The 21,083-nt window shown below is 47.3% G+C and overlaps 1 protein-coding gene across 1 annotated transcript in view; it reads right to left on the bottom strand.

Annotated features, from left to right (window-relative positions):
• The window catches only part of LOC143768074 (uncharacterized), an 804,664-nt gene that overhangs the window by 333,891 nt on the left and 449,690 nt on the right, over positions 1–21,083 (bottom strand). The gene's annotated exons all lie outside the window — the stretch shown is intronic.

Raw genomic sequence — 21,083 nt, 5'->3', positions numbered from 1 at the left:
CGAATACACGGGCGATGAGTCACGGAAATATTAATAATAATGTCTACCACTCATAAGGCTGACACACCTTAGGCTATGGATTCTTTTAGAACATTCAAGGTTCAATTTGTTAAAGTTTTATAATTTAATACAAAAAAGGTTCAGTGCTTACAGTAAGAAAAAGTTATAAAAATATAATAAAAAGACATACAACTTATGCAAAACAGTATAAAATAACAGGAGAAAACTTACAGAAATCATCGAACTTGGTAGTCTGCTTTCTGCTTCCTGAGGGTAGGACAAATGTAGATTGGATCACACCAGCTCGGCCGCCCCCATTATGTGAACATGTTTCTCTGTATACAGGTCTAATTTATATCTTTGGTCTGGAAGTCAGGTTTCTAGACTAGCACCTCAGGTTAATATCGTAATTGCTTGGTTTTTGATTGGACCATGGCCACGCCCCCAATGAATATATTATTTTCTCTTGAGATCCTTTGTGTAAAAGCTCTCCTAGAGATACTATCAGGCTGTAATTAACATCTCTCTTCCAAGAGCTAGGAGGTGTCAAATGTTACCTTTCTTCTTGGCTTCCAGCAGGACCCCCTGGTGAGATTGGAGACAGAATTCTACTTGTCCCAGGAAAATACATATTAACTCCTGGGTGCGAACCTGCAGCCTTCAGGACAGATGTTCAGATGTTCCTAGTCACACAATACCTATACATAAGGTCACTGCACACACACACACACACATATATATATATATATATATATATACACATATTTCATCACACTATTGTTAGACTCTTTTTGTATCTGCTTGTGAAACTTGCACAAACGCTAAAGTCTGTCATAATCGGCCGGCCAGGGAATTGGTTCTACTGCCTATTCCAGAAAGATTGTGAACTCATTTTCCATGGATTTCATTACAGATTTGCCTTTGAATGGATGGAAGACTGTTTTTTGGGTGGTGGTTGACCGATTCAGTAAACAAGCTCACTGTCACGATCCATGTTTGGATCTGTGGCAAATCTGGTTTCCTCAGATTAAAACTTTTTTCCTTTCAGGTCATCGGGGTTAATGCAGTTTCCCTCCCCCCCACCGGTGGCCACTGGTGTAAATGCATTGCTGCCTAGTCTGCTGATGTGGTTGGTGACCACTTCCACCATCCTTCAAGAGGTCACCTGATGCATAAGCTGACTGTCGGTGTTAGAGCTCATTCTGCAGGGACCAAGCTGGGAAAAGCTTGCTGGGAGCAGTTGTTTGTCAGCCGAGTCTGGTATTTCATTCCTGCTGTGCTTTGCATCAGTGAGCTAAGTGTTGCTTTTCCTTTACCTTGTCTGTCATACCTTCCCTTTGTGTTGTTTTAGTGCAGCGGTGGGACCAGTGTCCTCACTTGCCAATTCCCTGCTTAGGGATAGGTGCCGGGCAAGCGAGGGCTTAGGTATCCTGCTCGGTGACAGGATGAAAAAAACCTGTATAGGGATGTCAGGGAGATCAGGGCACATCCTTAGGAGAGTGCAGGAGGTGTCCATCTCCCCGATCCCTATTGCAGGGCCCACCATTGTAATTGTGTCCCCGGTGTTCCCTCGTTTGCTGTGCTGTTGGTTACCGACCTATGGTTAGGTCGTGTCACACCGCTTCGGTCACATCGTGACACTCACTTTGTTCCATTATCAGGGTTACCTAATGCTGAAACACATTCCAGGCAGTTTATTAGTCATGTGGTAAGATTGCATGGAATACCTCTGAACATTGTATCTGACTAAGGGGTGCAATTTGTCCCCAAATTCTGGTGAGCGTTTTGTAAAAAAATTGGGGATTAATTTGTCATTCTCCTCTACATACCACAATGAAACCAACAGTCAAACGGTGAGGACAAATCACTCAATGGAACAGATTTTAAGATGTTTTGTTGCGGCTCAGCAGGAGGGCTGGTCTTCATTTTTACCTCTTGCCGAGTTCGTTTTTAACAGTTGGGTCAATCAGTCCACTGGAACCTTACCTTTTTGTTGCAATTATGGTTTTCATCCCCATTTTGGTGAATTCTCCAGGATGATGTCTGGTTGTCCTGGAGTAGAGGTGGCTCTACAGATACTTAGGGATGTCTGGAAGGAAATTCAAAGGAATATTGGGGTGGCTCAACTTCGTCAAAAACAAAAGGCTGATAGGAAATGTTTGGCAGATCCCTTCTTCAAGGTAAGCGATAAGGTGTGGGCATCTTCCAAAAATTTTAAGTTGAAAGTCCCATCTGCGAAGTTATGTCCCAACTTTATCGGGAGATTCTGGAGGTAGTCAATCCAGTTGCCTTTAGACTAAGGCTATGTGCACACGTTCAGGATTTCTTGCAGAAATTTCCTGAGCAAAACCGGACATTTTCTGCAAGAAATCCGCATGCAGTTTTATCGCGTTTTTGACACTTTTTTTCCGGAGCTTCCCAATGCATTAAATAGTGGGAAAAACGGGAAAAATCCGCAAAATCAATGAACATGCTGCGTTTTTTACCGAGATGAATTTTTTTCGCGGAAAAAAATGCATTATGTGCACAGAAATTGCAGAATGCATTCTAAATGATGGGATGCATAATGTATGCGTTTTTATAGCAAAAAAAAGCAACGTGTGCACACAGCCTAAAACTTCCCCAGTCTTTCTGTGTCTCTAATGCGTTCCACAGATCCGTTAAAAAAAGTGTCCATTCTGTGTTGTCTGTCTCGCCCCCTCCTCCTGGGTATTGGGGCCTTGAAAATATATTATGAATCAGTGACATCAGAAGCTATTAACACTTTAACAGACGATAGCAGGCACAATACTTCTAGTACATTTCTTCTGCTCCATCTTTGCGAGAGTTAAATGCAGCATTTCAAAAGTCTATGTACAACTCAAGAGTGACAGAGTACTTCTCAAGTTTTCTAGCACTGTTCCCACCTTCTTTACTAGAATACCCAGAGAGATTAGCAAAATTAGGATTATTTAGTCTAGAAAACAGATGACTGAGGGGCGATCTAATAACCATGTATAAGTATAGAAGGGGACAATACAAATATCTCTCCAAGGATCTGTTTATACCAAGGAAGGTGACTGTCACAAGGGGGCATTCTCTGCGTCTGGAAGAGACAAGGTTTTTCCACCAACATAGAAGAGGATTCTTTACTGTCGGGGCAGTGAGAATCTGGAATTCCTTGCCTGACGAGGTGGTGATGGCGAACTCAGTCAAGGGGTTTAAGAGAGGCCTGGATGTCTTCCTGGAGCAGAACAATATTGTATATTACAGTTATCAGGGTTCTTTAGAAGGAGATAGATCTGGGGATTTATCCTGATGGAGTTTAGGCTGAACTGGAAGGACAAATATCTTTTTTTCAGCCTTGCTAACTGTTATGTTACTATGTTATCCTGCACTGCAATGGGTTCCTCACATTCCTTCCTCGTCAGAATAGGACTTCTCTAAACCACAAGGACCAGTTCGCAAGATGCCTTATGTAGCCCACTCCTTCTAGCTGCTTAGAGGAATTACCGTATATACTCAAGTATAAGCTGAGAATTTCAGCCCATTTTTTAGGCTGAAATTGCCCCTCTCGGCTTATACTCGAGTCATACCCAGGGGTCGGCAGGGGAGGTGGAGTGGCAGCTGTCTAAGCATACTCACCTGCTCCTGGCGCGGTGTCCCTGGTTCCCCGGCGCCGGCAGCTTCTACCTGAAGTGAGGGTCACATGGTACCGCTCATTACAGTAATGAATATGGACCAGACTCCACTCCCATAGGGGTGGAGCCGCATATTCATTACTGTAATGAGTGGTACCATGTGACTGCTCACGACAGGAAGCTTCCGGCGCCGGGGAAGCAGGGACTGCACAAGGAGCAGGTGAGTATAAGCAGTGCGCGATATTTACCTGCTCCCCGTTCCACCGTTGCCAGCCGCCGCTGCGTCTTCTGCATCCTCTGCACTGACGCTCAGGTCAGAGGGCGCGGTGACGCGATTAGTGCGCACCGCCCTCTGCCTGAGCAGTCAGTGCAGTGGACAGGGAACGTAGCGGCGGCTGGCGGCGGTGGAACGCGGAGCAGGTGAATATAGAAAGTGCTGGGGGCCTGAGCGATGAAAGGTGAGTTTGTGATTTATTTTTTTTTATCGCAGCAACAGCATATGGGGCAAATGACTGTATGGAGCTTCTTATTGGGCCATAATCAGCATTTTTGGAGCAGTACATGGGGTAAATGACTGTATGGAGCATCTTATGGGGCCATAATCAGCATTTGTGCAGCATTATATGGGGCGTATTTTGTATGGAGCATCTTATAGGGACCATCATGAACTGTATGGAGCATTATATGGGGCTCCTGATTCAATATGGATATTCAAAAACACAGCCTACTGATGTCTCAATTAATCTTACTTTTATTGGTATTTATTATTATTTTTTGACATTTACCGGTAGCTGCTGCATTTTCCACCCTAGGCTTATACTCGAGTAATTAAGTTTTCCCAGTTTTTTGTGGCAAAATTAGGGATCTCGGCTTATACTCGGGTCGGCTTATACTTGAGTATATACGGTATGTCTCTCTCGGGGGTTTATGCTACAGCTGATACTCACTGATAGTGAAAGGGACCTTATTACTCTATCAATCTCTGAACTCCGGACGTCGAGAAATCAGCTAGTGTAGAACTTGTTATGGAACTGGAATTTGCTATTCTTAGAACTTTTGTGGCTAAACACACTCTCTCACTTGTGGCCTTCTCATAACCAGCAATGCTTCTTACATCTTCAGCAACTGCTTAACAAAATCAGGAACAGGTTTCCTATGTGCCCATGTATCTCCTCCCAACCAGGGTTGGCACTAACTGCTAACTCTGTCCTGGGCTAACTACTGCTGCAGAACACAGAGCATGTAAAATCACATGACAGAAGACACAGAACAGCAATATAATATATGAAAAGTCTTCAGAGAGGGTGTTTGGACTTCTTCACCTTTACAGAATCAAAGTCACTATTTTTATGCAAATAAACAGCATCTAATGTTACACACCTGTAAGTGGTCCATCATTGCTCCGAACCTAATGTTATTCAGCAGGGCTGCCACTAGAAATTTCGGGGCCCCATACTGGCAACATTTTCGGGGCCCCCTTAAGACTCCGCCCAGGCTCCACCCCAGCCCCGCCTCCAAACCTCGAACTGTCTACAGCACCACCGCTGACTCTTGGAAAAACTACACTTCTCACCAATCACACATTAACAGTTCCCATCACCAGATCACACACATAGCCAGCAGATTTTGTTTTGGCCAAAAGTTTTTTTTAATCTGCCACGATGACAAGGTAGACTCTTTTGGCCGGGCCCTACTCTACTGTAACTTATTAAACATTTGTTAAAATATGCAATACAATTTAGGTATATTTTTATTTATTTTTCAATTTTTCAAATGACCAATAATTCCACATACAAGGGACAAATAACACAGCACCATGACCAGACACCACATTATCACCACATAGTGACCTATAATACTATCTACAAGGAATAAATACTGCCACACCATGTGCAGACCACATATTACCACCACAGTGACCGAACAATATCGCATACAAGGGACAAATACCACAGCAGCATGTACAGACCACATATTACCACCACATGGTGACCAACTACATACAAGGAACAAATACCAACACAACATGACCAGACCACATATTACCACCACACGGTGACCGAATAATAGCACGTACAAGGAACAAATGCCACCACACCATGACCAGACCACATATTACCACCACATAGTGACCAAATAATAGCACATACAAGGAACAAATACCGCCACACCATGGCCGGACAACATATTACCACCACATTGTGACTGAATAGTACAATACTGATCATTAATAAAAAAAAAAATACTATCACCATAAGTGCTATTATACATAGGAGATCTGTACTTAGTATGCAGTGTCTGTGTACAGGTAATACAGTGGTCACCGATGCCATTATACACAGGAGCTCTATATATAGTGTCAGTGTACAGGTAATACAGGGATCACCAGTGACATTATACACAGGAGCTCTGTATATAGTGTTTAGTGTACAGATAATATAGTGATCACCAGTGACATTATACACAGGAGCTCTGTATACAGTATACAGTGTATGGTGTCAGTGTATAGGTAATACAGTGATCACTAGTGACATGATACACAGGAGCTCTGTATACAGTATATAGTGTATGGTGTCAGTGTACAGGTAACATACTGACTCACCAGTGATGTCTCTAGCTGAAGTCCTTCATCTTTGCGTTTCTTTTTAATCCAGCGCAGACCGCCATCACTTCTTTCAGCCAGGACTCGTCTCTGCATAAAATAACAGTTATCTAGAGCACCGCTTCCAGAGCACATTCCCCACTTTTTTCCTTTCTTCTACACTACACATCTGAATACAGACATTCACCCACCATTAATATATACTGTAATTGGTTATTATGCAACCCACCATTCCAAATATAAATTATAATACGCCACTGAGCCCCTTCTAGCTATACATAGCCACTTTCCCCATTTAATATATAAATTAATTAGCACCTGTACTCTTTCCCCCAATTTATTACCAGTCACTTTATCCTCAACGATCCCACTATGCACCTCTCGCTCTAACCCTAACTCCGATTCATTATAGTTACATGCCCCTTCTGCCTCAATTCATTGTCATGACTTCTCTCTCTCCCACCCTCTATTCATTATCAACTGCTCTTCCCCACCCTCAAAAATCATTATTTGCTCTCCCTACCTTCAATACACCATTGGCTCTCCCCACCCCCACCTACAATTCAATTGCTCTCCACCGTCCCTCACACTCACTTGATGTGCATGCAGTCCCCATCACCCCCACTTCATCATTTGCAGTCCACCTTACTTCATCCTTTAGTCCCCTATCCCCCTTCACTTCATCTGCAGTCCCCCTTACTTTATCATTTGCAGCCCCCTATCATTTCATCATGTGCAGTACCCCCTCAAACACAATTCATCATCTGCAGTCCCCATCACCCCCACTTGATCATCTGCAGTCCCCATCACCCCCACTTCATCATCTGCAGCCCCCTATCATTTCATCATGTGCAGTACCCCTTCAAACACACTTCATCATCTGCAGCCCCCTATCATTTCATCATGTGCAGTGCCCCCTCAACCACACTTCATCATCTGCAGCCCCCTATCATTTCATCATGCGCAGTGCCCCCTTAAACACACTTCATCATCTGCAGCCCACTATCATTTCATCATGCGCAGTGCCCCCTCAAGCACACTTCATCATCTGCAGCCCCCTATCATTTCATCATGCACAGTGCCCCCTCAACCACACTTCATCATCTGCAGCCCCCTATCATTTCATCATGCGCAGTGCCCCCTTAAACACACTTCATCATCTGCAGTCTCACTCCCCCCCACCTCACCCATTTAAAAAAAACAAAAATAAAAATGTTTTTTATACTTACCTCAGTCGTTCCGGGGCGTCTAGTGTTTCCAGCAGTGAAGCAGCAGCTAGAATGTATGGGCTGCTGTGAGGACCTGACAGGAGCCCCTACATTCTAGCACATTCACTACTGAGACTGCTAGAATCAGAGGTGTAGCTAGGGTTTCAACTTAGGGGGGCGAAACATCTGAGTGGGCCCCTAACCAGCTAACTCTGATTACAGCTACGGTTGCGCACTCTAGTTGTGAATATAGGGGAACCTCAGAATATGACCCTACTGTTATTGAAAATGAATCTATATACAAAAACGAACATTGACTTTACCGCCATATTGTGACCATATGCAACTTTGATGGTCACAATACTCTGAGTGCCCCTATAACAATGATGCTTAAGTGCCCACTTAACATTTAATAATGTCCCCTAAGTTCCCTCATGTACTGCTCCATTATACACAGTATGGTGAGCTCAAAGCTCCCCTATACACAGTCTAAGGCCCCCACAGCTCCCCTATACACAGTATGATGATTCTATAACTCCCCAATACACCATATGATGTTCCCACTGCTCCCCTCTACACAGTATGATGTTCCCACTGCTCCCCTCTACACAGTATGATGTCCCACTGCTCCCCTATAGATAATGAGCCCAATGCTCCCCTATACAGTATAATGCTGACAGAACTCCACTATAGAAAGTATAATGCCCCCCAGAGCTCCCCTATATACAGTGTAATGGGCCAACAGCTCCCATATGCACAATATGCCTTCACAGTTTCCTATACCCAGTATGATGGGCCGGCAGCTCCCGTCAAACAGTATGATGTCCCTCACAGTTCCCCTGTACACAGTATGATGGGCCCACAGCTTCCTTATACACAGTATGATGGGCAGCTCCCTTATACACAGTATGATTGGCCCGCAGCTCCCTTACACACAGTATGATGGGCCCACAGCTTCCTTATACACAGTATGATGGGCCCACAGCTTCCTTATACACAGTATGATGGGCCCGCAGCTCCCTTATACACAGTATGATGGGCCCGTAGCTCCCGTATACAGTATGATGGGCCCGCAGCTCCCTTATATATAGTATGATGGGCCCGCAGCTCCCATATATACAGTATGATTGGCCCGCAGCTCCCTTATACACAGTGTGATGGGCCCATAGCTCCCTTATACATAGTATGATGGACTCACAGCTCCCGTATACACAGTATGATGGGCCCGCAGCTCCCGTATACATAGTATGATGGGCCCGCAGCTCCCTTATACACAGTATGATGGACCCGCAGCTCCCGTATACACAGTATCATGGACCCGCAGCTCCCATATACACAGTAAGATGGGCCCACAGCTCCCTTATACACAGTATGATGGGCCCGCAGCTCCCGTATACACAGTATGATGGACCCCAGCTCCTTTATACAGAGTATGATGGGCCCGCAGCTCCCGTATACACAGTATGATGGACCCCCAGCTCCCTTATACACAGTATGATGTGCCCACAGCTTCCTTATACACAGTATGATGGGCCCGCAGCTCCCGTATTCACAGTATGATGGATTCACAGCTCCCGTATACACAGTATGATGGGGCCACAGCTTCCTTATACACAGTATGATGGGCCCGCAGCTCCTGTATACACAGTATGATGGGCCTGCAGCTCCCGTATACACAGTATGATGGACTTACAGCTCCCGTATACACAGTATGATGGGCCCGCAGCTCCCGTATACACAGTATGATGGACCCGCAGTCCCTTATACACAGTATGATGGACCCGCAGTTCCCGTATACACAGTATGATGGACCCGCAGCTCCCATATACACAGTAAGATGGGCCTGCAGCTCCCTTATACACAGTATGATGGGCCCGCAGCTCCCGTATACACAGTATGATGGACCCCAGCTCCTTTATACAGAGTATGATGGGCCCGCAGCTCCCGTATACACAATATGATGGACCCCAGCTCCCTTATACAGAGTATGATGTGTGCACAGCTCCCGTATACACAGTATGATGGACCCCCAGCTCCCTTATACACAGTATGATGTGCCCACAGCTTCCTTATACACAGTATGATGGGCCCGCAGCTCCCGTATTCACAGTATGATGGATTCACAGCTCCCGTATACACAGTATGATGGGCCCGCAGCTCCCTTATACACAGTATGATGGGCCTGCAGCTCCCGTATACACAGTATGTTGGACTTACAGCTCCCGTATACACAGTATGATGGACCCACAGCTCCCTTTTACACAGTATGATGTGTGCACAGCTACCTTATACACAGTATGATGGATCCGCAGCTCCCGTATACACAGTACGATGGACATTTACTCATCCTCCGGCGTATTCAGTATTTTGGGGTACTGCTACAGTGCCGCTGCTCAAACTTGTGAGCGCAGCTTCTGACAGGCCAGAAGTTAGAAGCTATGTCACAAGCGCTCAATGTAAGACTATGAGGCTATGTGCACTTTGTTGCAGATTTACTGCGGATTTCCTGTGTTTTTTGTGCAGATTTCACCTGCGTTTTACCACCTGCGGAATCCTATACAGGAGCAGGTGTAAAATGCTGCGGAATCTGCAAATAGAATTGACATGCTACGGAAAATACAATGCAGCGTTTCCGCACCATGTGCACTGTGGATTTGACTTTCCATAGGTTTAAATGGTACTGTAAACCAGATGGAAAACTGCTGCAGATCCGCAGCGGCCAATCCGCACTGTGTGCACACAGCCTGAGAGTGAGAACGAGGCTCCCACAGACTCACATTGATTAGTGACCTCTGCGCTGCTCCATGAAACACTGGAGCCTCGGACAGGCCACAAACTGCAGGAGACGGAGCCAAGCAGAGACTTAGGCTACGTTCACATTTGCGTTCGGCGCTGCAGCGTCCCCGCATGCGCCCCTATATTTAACATGGGGGCGCATGGACATGCGTTGCACTTGCGTTTTTTGACGCATGCGTTGCTGTGGTGCATGCGTCAGGGCGCAGAGGATGCAGCAAGTTACAGTTTTTTCTGCGCTCAAAACCATGCAAAAGTGGACGCATGCGTCACAATACGCTGCGTTGTGCATGCGTTCACATTTGCGTTGTGCGTTGCGTCGCCGACGCTGCGGTGCACAACGCAAATGTGAACGTAGCCTAAAACAGATGAAGACACCAGAAGGTGAGTATCAGACAGGGGGCAGGGGACGAGGATTTTCAGCACCTGGAAGTGGTGCTGTAAGGCTACGTTCACACTAGCGTTGTGCGCCGTTGCGTCGGCGACGCAACGCACAACGCACGCAAAAACGTGTCAAAACGCACGCAAAAACGCTGCGTTTTGCGACGCATGCGTCGGTTTTTGCCGAAAATCGGACGCAAGAAAAATGCAACTTGTTGCGTTTTCTTGGTCCGACGCTTGCGGCAAAAAAGACGCATGTGTTGCACAACGCAACAAAAAAAACCGCATGCGTCCCCCATGTTAAGTATAGGGGCGCATGACGCATGCGTCGCCGCTGCGTCGCCGACGCAAACCCGACGCACATTAGCTTAATGCTAATGTGAACGTAGCCTTAATGTGATGCAGCGCTTGGTTACTGTATGCGGCTCCTTATACTAACACTCATAAAATACCCAGGTAGTACGTATCAAAGGCCCCCTACCCCCATCTCCAGCCTCCCCATACATATACTATCATAACATAACATTATAATATTCAGCCCCCAGTGACCTGTCCCCCTCCCCCACAATACCCCCATCGTCTCACATCCACCCCTCAGTGCCCTGTCCCACCTCACCCACCTTCAGCCCCCACAACACCCCCATGGTCTCACATTCACCCCCCAGTGCCCTGTCTCCCCTCCCCCACAATACCCCCATGGGCTCACATTCACCCCCCAGTACCCTGTCCCCCCTCACTGACTTTCAGCCCCCACAATACCCCAAGGGTCTCACAGTGACATACCTGAATTTAATAAACCTAAAATGTCCCATCCCCAGCACTTACTGATAAAGTTTGCACTGCAGGACCAGGAAGTGTCAGTGAAATGCAGAGTGTGGGCACTAGGACCCAGCGTGCCTGAGCCAATCCCAGCGTGCACAGAGTGAAGAGAACTGCAGCCAGGAAAAGCTTCATCATCAGGTCAGAGGGGCGAAACCATTCACTGCAGGAGGGAGACTCTGCAGCCGTCACTGTGCTAGTAGCCAGCGTGCAGCTTGTCAGAGGGGAGCAGACGTTATACTGCTCTGCTCCTATGCGGTGTTCTGAATCTGCCTCCTCACAGAAGTGGCCCTGCCCTGGCTCCCCGTGGGCCCCTTCATGTGACAGGGCCCGGGGCGATGGCCCCCTCTGCCCCCCCCCTACGCTACTGGCTAGAATGGATGGGCTGCAGTCAGGACCTGCAGGGAGCCCATACACAGGGCTGCCACTAGAAATTTCGGGGCCCCATACTGGCAACATTTTCGGGGCCCCCTTAAGACTCCGCCCAGGCTCCACCCCAGCCCCGCCTCCAAACCTCGAACTGTCTACAGCACCACCGCTGACTCTTGGAAAAACTACACTTCTCACCAATCACACATTAACAGTTCCCATCACCAGATCACACACATAGCCAGCAGATTTTGTTTTGGCCAAAAGTTTTTTTTAATCTGCCACGATGACAAGGTAGACTCTTTTGGCCGGGCCCTACTCTACTGTAACTTATTAAACATTTGTTAAAATATGCAATACAATTTAGGTATATTTTTATTTATTTTTCAATTTTTCAAATGACCAATAATTCCACATACAAGGGACAAATAACACAGCACCATGACCAGACACCACATTATCACCACATAGTGACCTATAATACTATCTACAAGGAATAAATACTGCCACACCATGTGCAGACCACATATTACCACCACAGTGACCGAACAATATCGCATACAAGGGACAAATACCACAGCAGCATGTACAGACCACATATTACCACCACATGGTGACCAACTACATACAAGGAACAAATACCAACACAACATGACCAGACCACATATTACCACCACACGGTGACCGAATAATAGCACGTACAAGGAACAAATGCCACCACACCATGACCAGACCACATATTACCACCACATAGTGACCAAATAATAGCACATACAAGGAACAAATACCGCCACACCATGGCCGGACAACATATTACCACCACATTGTGACTGAATAGTACAATACTGATCATTAATAAAAAAAAAAATACTATCACCATAAGTGCTATTATACATAGGAGATCTGTACTTAGTATGCAGTGTCTGTGTACAGGTAATACAGTGGTCACCGATGCCATTATACACAGGAGCTCTATATATAGTGTCAGTGTACAGGTAATACAGGGATCACCAGTGACATTATACACAGGAGCTCTGTATATAGTGTTTAGTGTACAGATAATATAGTGATCACCAGTGACATTATACACAGGAGCTCTGTATACAGTATACAGTGTATGGTGTCAGTGTATAGGTAATACAGTGATCACTAGTGACATGATACACAGGAGCTCTGTATACAGTATATAGTGTATGGTGTCAGTGTACAGGTAACATACTGACTCACCAGTGATGTCTCTAGCTGAAGTCCTTCATCTTTGCGTTTCTTTTTAATCCAGCGCAGACCGCCATCACTTCTTTCAGCCAGGACTCGTCTCTGCATAAAATAACAGTTATCTAGAGCACCGCTTCCAGAGCACATTCCCCACTTTTTTCCTTTCTTCTACACTACACATCTGAATACAGACATTCACCCACCATTAATATATACTGTAATTGGTTATTATGCAACCCACCATTCCAAATATAAATTATAATACGCCACTGAGCCCCTTCTAGCTATACATAGCCACTTTCCCCATTTAATATATAAATTAATTAGCACCTGTACTCTTTCCCCCAATTTATTACCAGTCACTTTATCCTCAACGATCCCACTATGCACCTCTCGCTCTAACCCTAACTCCGATTCATTATAGTTACATGCCCCTTCTGCCTCAATTCATTGTCATGACTTCTCTCTCTCCCACCCTCTATTCATTATCAACTGCTCTTCCCCACCCTCAAAAATCATTATTTGCTCTCCCTACCTTCAATACACCATTGGCTCTCCCCACCCCCACCTACAATTCAATTGCTCTCCACCGTCCCTCACACTCACTTGATGTGCATGCAGTCCCCATCACCCCCACTTCATCATTTGCAGTCCACCTTACTTCATCCTTTAGTCCCCTATCCCCCTTCACTTCATCTGCAGTCCCCCTTACTTTATCATTTGCAGCCCCCTATCATTTCATCATGTGCAGTACCCCCTCAAACACAATTCATCATCTGCAGTCCCCATCACCCCCACTTGATCATCTGCAGTCCCCATCACCCCCACTTCATCATCTGCAGCCCCCTATCATTTCATCATGTGCAGTACCCCTTCAAACACACTTCATCATCTGCAGCCCCCTATCATTTCATCATGTGCAGTGCCCCCTCAACCACACTTCATCATCTGCAGCCCCCTATCATTTCATCATGCGCAGTGCCCCCTTAAACACACTTCATCATCTGCAGCCCACTATCATTTCATCATGCGCAGTGCCCCCTCAAGCACACTTCATCATCTGCAGCCCCCTATCATTTCATCATGCACAGTGCCCCCTCAACCACACTTCATCATCTGCAGCCCCCTATCATTTCATCATGCGCAGTGCCCCCTTAAACACACTTCATCATCTGCAGTCTCACTCCCCCCCACCTCACCCATTTAAAAAAAACAAAAATAAAAATGTTTTTTATACTTACCTCAGTCGTTCCGGGGCGTCTAGTGTTTCCAGCAGTGAAGCAGCAGCTAGAATGTATGGGCTGCTGTGAGGACCTGACAGGAGCCCCTACATTCTAGCACATTCACTACTGAGACTGCTAGAATCAGAGGTGTAGCTAGGGTTTCAACTTAGGGGGGCGAAACATCTGAGTGGGCCCCTAACCAGCTAACTCTGATTACAGCTACGGTTGCGCACTCTAGTTGTGAATATAGGGGAACCTCAGAATATGACCCTACTGTTATTGAAAATGAATCTATATACAAAAACGAACATTGACTTTACCGCCATATTGTGACCATATGCAACTTTGATGGTCACAATACTCTGAGTGCCCCTATAACAATGATGCTTAAGTGCCCACTTAACATTTAATAATGTCCCCTAAGTTCCCTCATGTACTGCTCCATTATACACAGTATGGTGAGCTCAAAGCTCCCCTATACACAGTCTAAGGCCCCCACAGCTCCCCTATACACAGTATGATGATTCTATAACTCCCCAATACACCATATGATGTTCCCACTGCTCCCCTCTACACAGTATGATGTTCCCACTGCTCCCCTCTACACAGTATGATGTCCCACTGCTCCCCTATAGATAATGAGCCCAATGCTCCCCTATACAGTATAATGCTGACAGAACTCCACTATAGAAAGTATAATGCCCCCCAGAGCTCCCCTATATACAGTGTAATGGGCCAACAGCTCCCATATGCACAATATGCCTTCACAGTTTCCTATACCCAGTATGATGGGCCGGCAGCTCCCGTCAAACAGTATGATGTCCCTCACAGTTCCCCTGTACACAGTATGATGGGCCCACAGCTTCCTTATACACAGTATGATGGGCAGCTCCCTTATACACAGTATGATTGGCCCGCAGCTCCCTTACACACAGTATGATGGGCCCACAGCTTCCTTATACACAGTATGATGGGCCCACAGCTTCCTTATACACAGTATGATGGGCCCGCAGCTCCCTTATACACAGTATGATGGGCCCGTAGCTCCCGTATACAGTATGATGGGCCCGCAGCTCCCTTATATATAGTATGATGGGCCCGCAGCTCCCATATATACAGTATGATTGGCCCGCAGCTCCCTTATACACAGTGTGATGGGCCCATAGCTCCCTTATACATAGTATGATGGACTCACAGCTCCCGTATACACAGTATGATGGGCCCGCAGCTCCCGTATACATAGTATGATGGGCCCGCAGCTCCCTTATACACAGTATGATGGACCCGCAGCTCCCGTATACACAGTATCATGGACCCGCAGCTCCCATATACACAGTAAGATGGGCCCACAGCTCCCTTATACACAGTATGATGGGCCCGCAGCTCCCGTATACACAGTATGATGGACCCCAGCTCCTTTATACAGAGTATGATGGGCCCGCAGCTCCCGTATACACAGTATGATGGACCCCCAGCTCCCTTATACACAGTATGATGTGCCCACAGCTTCCTTATACACAGTATGATGGGCCCGCAGCTCCCGTATTCACAGTATGATGGATTCACAGCTCCCGTATACACAGTATGATGGGGCCACAGCTTCCTTATACACAGTATGATGGGCCCGCAGCTCCTGTATACACAGTATGATGGGCCTGCAGCTCCCGTATACACAGTATGATGGACTTACAGCTCCCGTATACACAGTATGATGGGCCCGCAGCTCCCGTATACACAGTATGATGGACCCGCAGTCCCTTATACACAGTATGATGGACCCGCAGTTCCCGTATACACAGTATGATGGACCCGCAGCTCCCATATACACAGTAAGATGGGCCTGCAGCTCCCTTATACACAGTATGATGGGCCCGCAGCTCCCGTATACACAGTATGATGGACCCCAGCTCCTTTATACAGAGTATGATGGGCCCGCAGCTCCCGTATACACAATATGATGGACCCCAGCTCCCTTATACAGAGTATGATGTGTGCACAGCTCCCGTATACACAGTATGATGGACCCCCAGCTCCCTTATACACAGTATGATGTGCCCACAGCTTCCTTATACACAGTATGATGGGCCCGCAGCTCCCGTATTCACAGTATGATGGATTCACAGCTCCCGTATACACAGTATGATGGGCCCGCAGCTCCCTTATACACAGTATGATGGGCCTGCAGCTCCCGTATACACAGTATGTTGGACTTACAGCTCCCGTATACACAGTATGATGGACCCACAGCTCCCTTTTACACAGTATGATGTGTGCACAGCTACCTTATACACAGTATGATGGATCCGCAGCTCCCGTATACACAGTACGATGGACATTTACTCATCCTCCGGCGTATTCAGTATTTTGGGGTACTGCTACAGTGCCGCTGCTCAAACTTGTGAGCGCAGCTTCTGACAGGCCAGAAGTTAGAAGCTATGTCACAAGCGCTCAATGTAAGACTATGAGGCTATGTGCACTTTGTTGCAGATTTACTGCGGATTTCCTGTGTTTTTTGTGCAGATTTCACCTGCGTTTTACCACCTGCGGAATCCTATACAGGAGCAGGTGTAAAATGCTGCGGAATCTGCAAATAGAATTGACATGCTACGGAAAATACAATGCAGCGTTTCCGCACCATGTGCACTGTGGATTTGACTTTCCATAGGTTTAAATGGTACTGTAAACCAGATGGAAAACTGCTGCAGATCCGCAGCGGCCAATCCGCACTGTGTGCACACAGCCTGAGAGTGAGAACGAGGCTCCCACAGACTCACATTGATTAGTGACCTCTGCGCTGCTCCATGAAACACTGGAGCCTCGGACAGGCCACAAACTGCAGGAGACGGAGCCAAGCAGAGACTTAGGCTACGTTCACATTTGCGTTCGGCGCTGCAGCGTCCCCGCATGCGCCCCTATATTTAACATGGGGGCGCATGGACATGCGTTGCACTTGCGTTTTTTGACGCATGCGTTGCTGTGGTGCATGCGTCAGGGCGCAGAGGATGCAGCAAGTTACAGTTTTTTCTGCGCTCAAAACCATGCAAAAGTGGACGCATGCGTCACAATACGCTGCGTTGTGCATGCGTTCACATTTGCGTTGTGCGTTGCGTCGCCGACGCTGCGGTGCACAACGCAAATGTGAACGTAGCCTAAAACAGATGAAGACACCAGAAGGTGAGTATCAGACAGGGGGCAGGGGACGAGGATTTTCAGCACCTGGAAGTGGTGCTGTAAGGCTACGTTCACACTAGCGTTGTGCGCCGTTGCGTCGGCGACGCAACGCACAACGCACGCAAAAACGTGTCAAAACGCACGCAAAAACGCTGCGTTTTGCGACGCATGCGTCGGTTTTTGCCGAAAATCGGACGCAAGAAAAATGCAACTTGTTGCGTTTTCTTGGTCCGACGCTTGCGGCAAAAAAGACGCATGTGTTGCACAACGCAACAAAAAAAACCGCATGCGTCCCCCATGTTAAGTATAGGGGCGCATGACGCATGCGTCGCCGCTGCGTCGCCGACGCAAACCCGACGCACATTAGCTTAATGCTAATGTGAACGTAGCCTTAATGTGATGCAGCGCTTGGTTACTGTATGCGGCTCCTTATACTAACACTCATAAAATACCCAGGTAGTACGTATCAAAGGCCCCCTACCCCCATCTCCAGCCTCCCCATACATATACTATCATAACATAACATTATAATATTCAGCCCCCAGTGACCTGTCCCCCTCCCCCACAATACCCCCATCGTCTCACATCCACCCCTCAGTGCCCTGTCCCACCTCACCCACCTTCAGCCCCCACAACACCCCCATGGTCTCACATTCACCCCCCAGTGCCCTGTCTCCCCTCCCCCACAATACCCCCATGGGCTCACATTCACCCCCCAGTACCCTGTCCCCCCTCACTGACTTTCAGCCCCCACAATACCCCAAGGGTCTCACAGTGACATACCTGAATTTAATAAACCTAAAATGTCCCATCCCCAGCACTTACTGATAAAGTTTGCACTGCAGGACCAGGAAGTGTCAGTGAAATGCAGAGTGTGGGCACTAGGACCCAGCGTGCCTGAGCCAATCCCAGCGTGCACAGAGTGAAGAGAACTGCAGCCAGGAAAAGCTTCATCATCAGGTCAGAGGGGCGAAACCATTCACTGCAGGAGGGAGACTCTGCAGCCGTCACTGTGCTAGTAGCCAGCGTGCAGCTTGTCAGAGGGGAGCAGACGTTATACTGCTCTGCTCCTATGCGGTGTTCTGAATCTGCCTCCTCACAGAAGTGGCCCTGCCCTGGCTCCCCGTGGGCCCCTTCATGTGACAGGGCCCGGGGCGATGGCCCCCTCTGCCCCCCCCCTACGCTACTGGCTAGAATGGATGGGCTGCAGTCAGGACCTGCAGGGAGCCCATACATTCTAGCTACAGCCGAGCAGGAGCTGTGCAGCCGATTAGGTAAGACGGCCTGCACAGCTCCGAGACGGCTCCCGGGTCCCAGCGATGACATGTGCGCCGCAGTGCACAGTGTTTTAGTGCATGATGGGGCCCGATCAGTAGAAGCACAACAGTGGGGCCCCGGATCTGCGGGCCCCTCTGTGTACTGCTGCTGACCGGGCCCCATACAGCAGTAATGGCTGTCATGCCCTGATGGCGGCCCTGCCCATACATTCTAGCTACAGCCGAGCAGGAGCTGTGCAGCCGATTAGGTAAGACGGCCTGCACAGCTCCGAGACGGCTCCCGGGTCCCAGCGATGACATGTGCGCCGCAGTGCACAGTGTTTTAGTGCATGATGGGGCCCGATCAGTAGAAGCACAACAGTGGGGCCCCGGATCTGCGGGCCCCTCTGTGTACTGCTGCTGACCGGGCCCCATACAGCAGTAATGGCTGTCATGCCCTGATGGCGGCCCTGTTATTCAGACATGTGTTGGCTTTAAAGGGACCCTGTCAGGATAAAGCTTCCTCAACTTTCTATATGGGTATGTAGGTCATAGAAAGTTGAATAAAATTGAACCTTAATATTTATAATCTGATGTTTTACTCCTGAGAAATCCACAATTTTCTTAATATGTTAATGAGCTGTTTAGATCTAAGGGCCGGACCGAGATCTCCCAGAGAATCTGTCTCTGGAGTTTATTTTAAATTAAAGGGGTAGTCACCAATGTGAGACATGTAGACAAAGAGAGCAGACTGTCAGTCATTACATGTGTCACACTGGTAACACCCCTTTAATTTAAAATATGCTGAAGAGGCAGGAGATCTCTGTCCGCCTCATAGATCTTAACAAATCTCATACAAATCGTCCTTACTTGCTTCTTTTTATTATGATACATTGCCTATATTAACCTAGGAAACTGACCTTGTAAACGTTAGTAACTGGTGAAGTAAAAACAAATGCACAACAGATTTTTTTCTGGATGACAAATAGATGATTTTTATATGCTGGTGTGAACCATGCCTAAAAGTCATAGGGGAACACAGGAGATGATGCTGGAGACAAAACACTTGTAAACAACAGAGGGTTCTCCTGCCGGGCTGAGCACAGGATCCCACTGCTTTACCTAATCCCTCAGATATGCAGAATGGGCGCAGAGAAAAAGGTGTGACCAACTTAAAACAGTGGCTGCCATCTTTGAAAATAGCAACCCAAAAAAAGGATGACATAAGGTCACATCGAATACCATAACCAAAACACTTTATTAGCACTTATTAAAACAAGTGTACAAGAGGCGATACAAAAATGGGCGACATATATGAGGACATTGTAAAAATAGCAGGAGGCGCGCACGCAGGAATGTAAGTCCACAAAAAGTTAAGTAACTACCACTACTAATATTGATGACTTGATTAATACCCATAGGGTATCACCCAATATAAGAAACAAACAAAATGCAGAAATAATAACAAAAAAATTATAAAAATGAGATAAATGCTCAGGGTAGTATACGGTAGTGGGGGATAATAACTGCATGCGGAGGCCAGGGACAAGTCCCTATCAACAACAATCCTAGAATCACCATAGGCACAGCCATAGACCAAAATTAGATGTAAATTCCATATCAGGCCAGTGGTGAAAACACTCAATAGTAAGCCATAATACAATACAAGACGCTGCAGAATTTACCCACCGCAAAGTAGACTCTCAGTCCTGGGAACACGCCTCCGCCCCAACGCGCGTTTTGGAAAACACAACCTTCATCATGGGGCATACAATACGTAGTGACAAGTGGTTTAAAAAGGTTTGACCCCGGAAATGTACGGCGTCTGACACCGGAAGTATTGGAGCGTCGTCATGGCCACCACAACGCTGCTGAGATCCCCGTGCAGTGGAGGAATGACAGAGACCACGGGGGCCCCACGTGATCGCAGCCATCCAACCATAAGCACAGAGACGAACAGACGAATAGGAGCCAGAGAATGCGCCAGGAGAAATATTGCAGCTGGGTACTTACCTAGTACCCGTCATGGAAACCACCGCACCGGCAAAACCACCGAGCGGCCGAGGAACGGCAAAGACCACAGGGTCGCAGCCATCAAGCCACAACACTGAAGACACGCAAATGAAAAGAAGCCCGAGGACAGACACTACAACTAGGTAAGTACCCAGATTGTTATGACCCCAATGGCAGAGGGTCTCAGGAATAAATACCAAGTCTGCAAACACAAAAAACCAGCTCATAGGGCAGTGGTAACTGGGCTGACCATATATCTAATCCTAGCACCACAAATAGAAGTAGCCGGGGAACGTGCCTACGTTGGTTCTAGACGTCTCGCGCCAGCCGGAGAACTAACTAACCCTAGAAGGGAAAAGAAAGACCTTTCTTGCCTCCAGAGAAAAGACCCCAAAAGTTGGATACAAGCCCCC

Source organism: Ranitomeya variabilis, chromosome 4, assembly GCF_051348905.1.
Source record: "Ranitomeya variabilis isolate aRanVar5 chromosome 4, aRanVar5.hap1, whole genome shotgun sequence".
Taxonomy (NCBI): domain Eukaryota; kingdom Metazoa; phylum Chordata; class Amphibia; order Anura; family Dendrobatidae; genus Ranitomeya; species Ranitomeya variabilis.
Note: the sequence above shows the minus strand (reverse complement) of the source record. Positions and strands in the feature narration are given on the sequence as shown.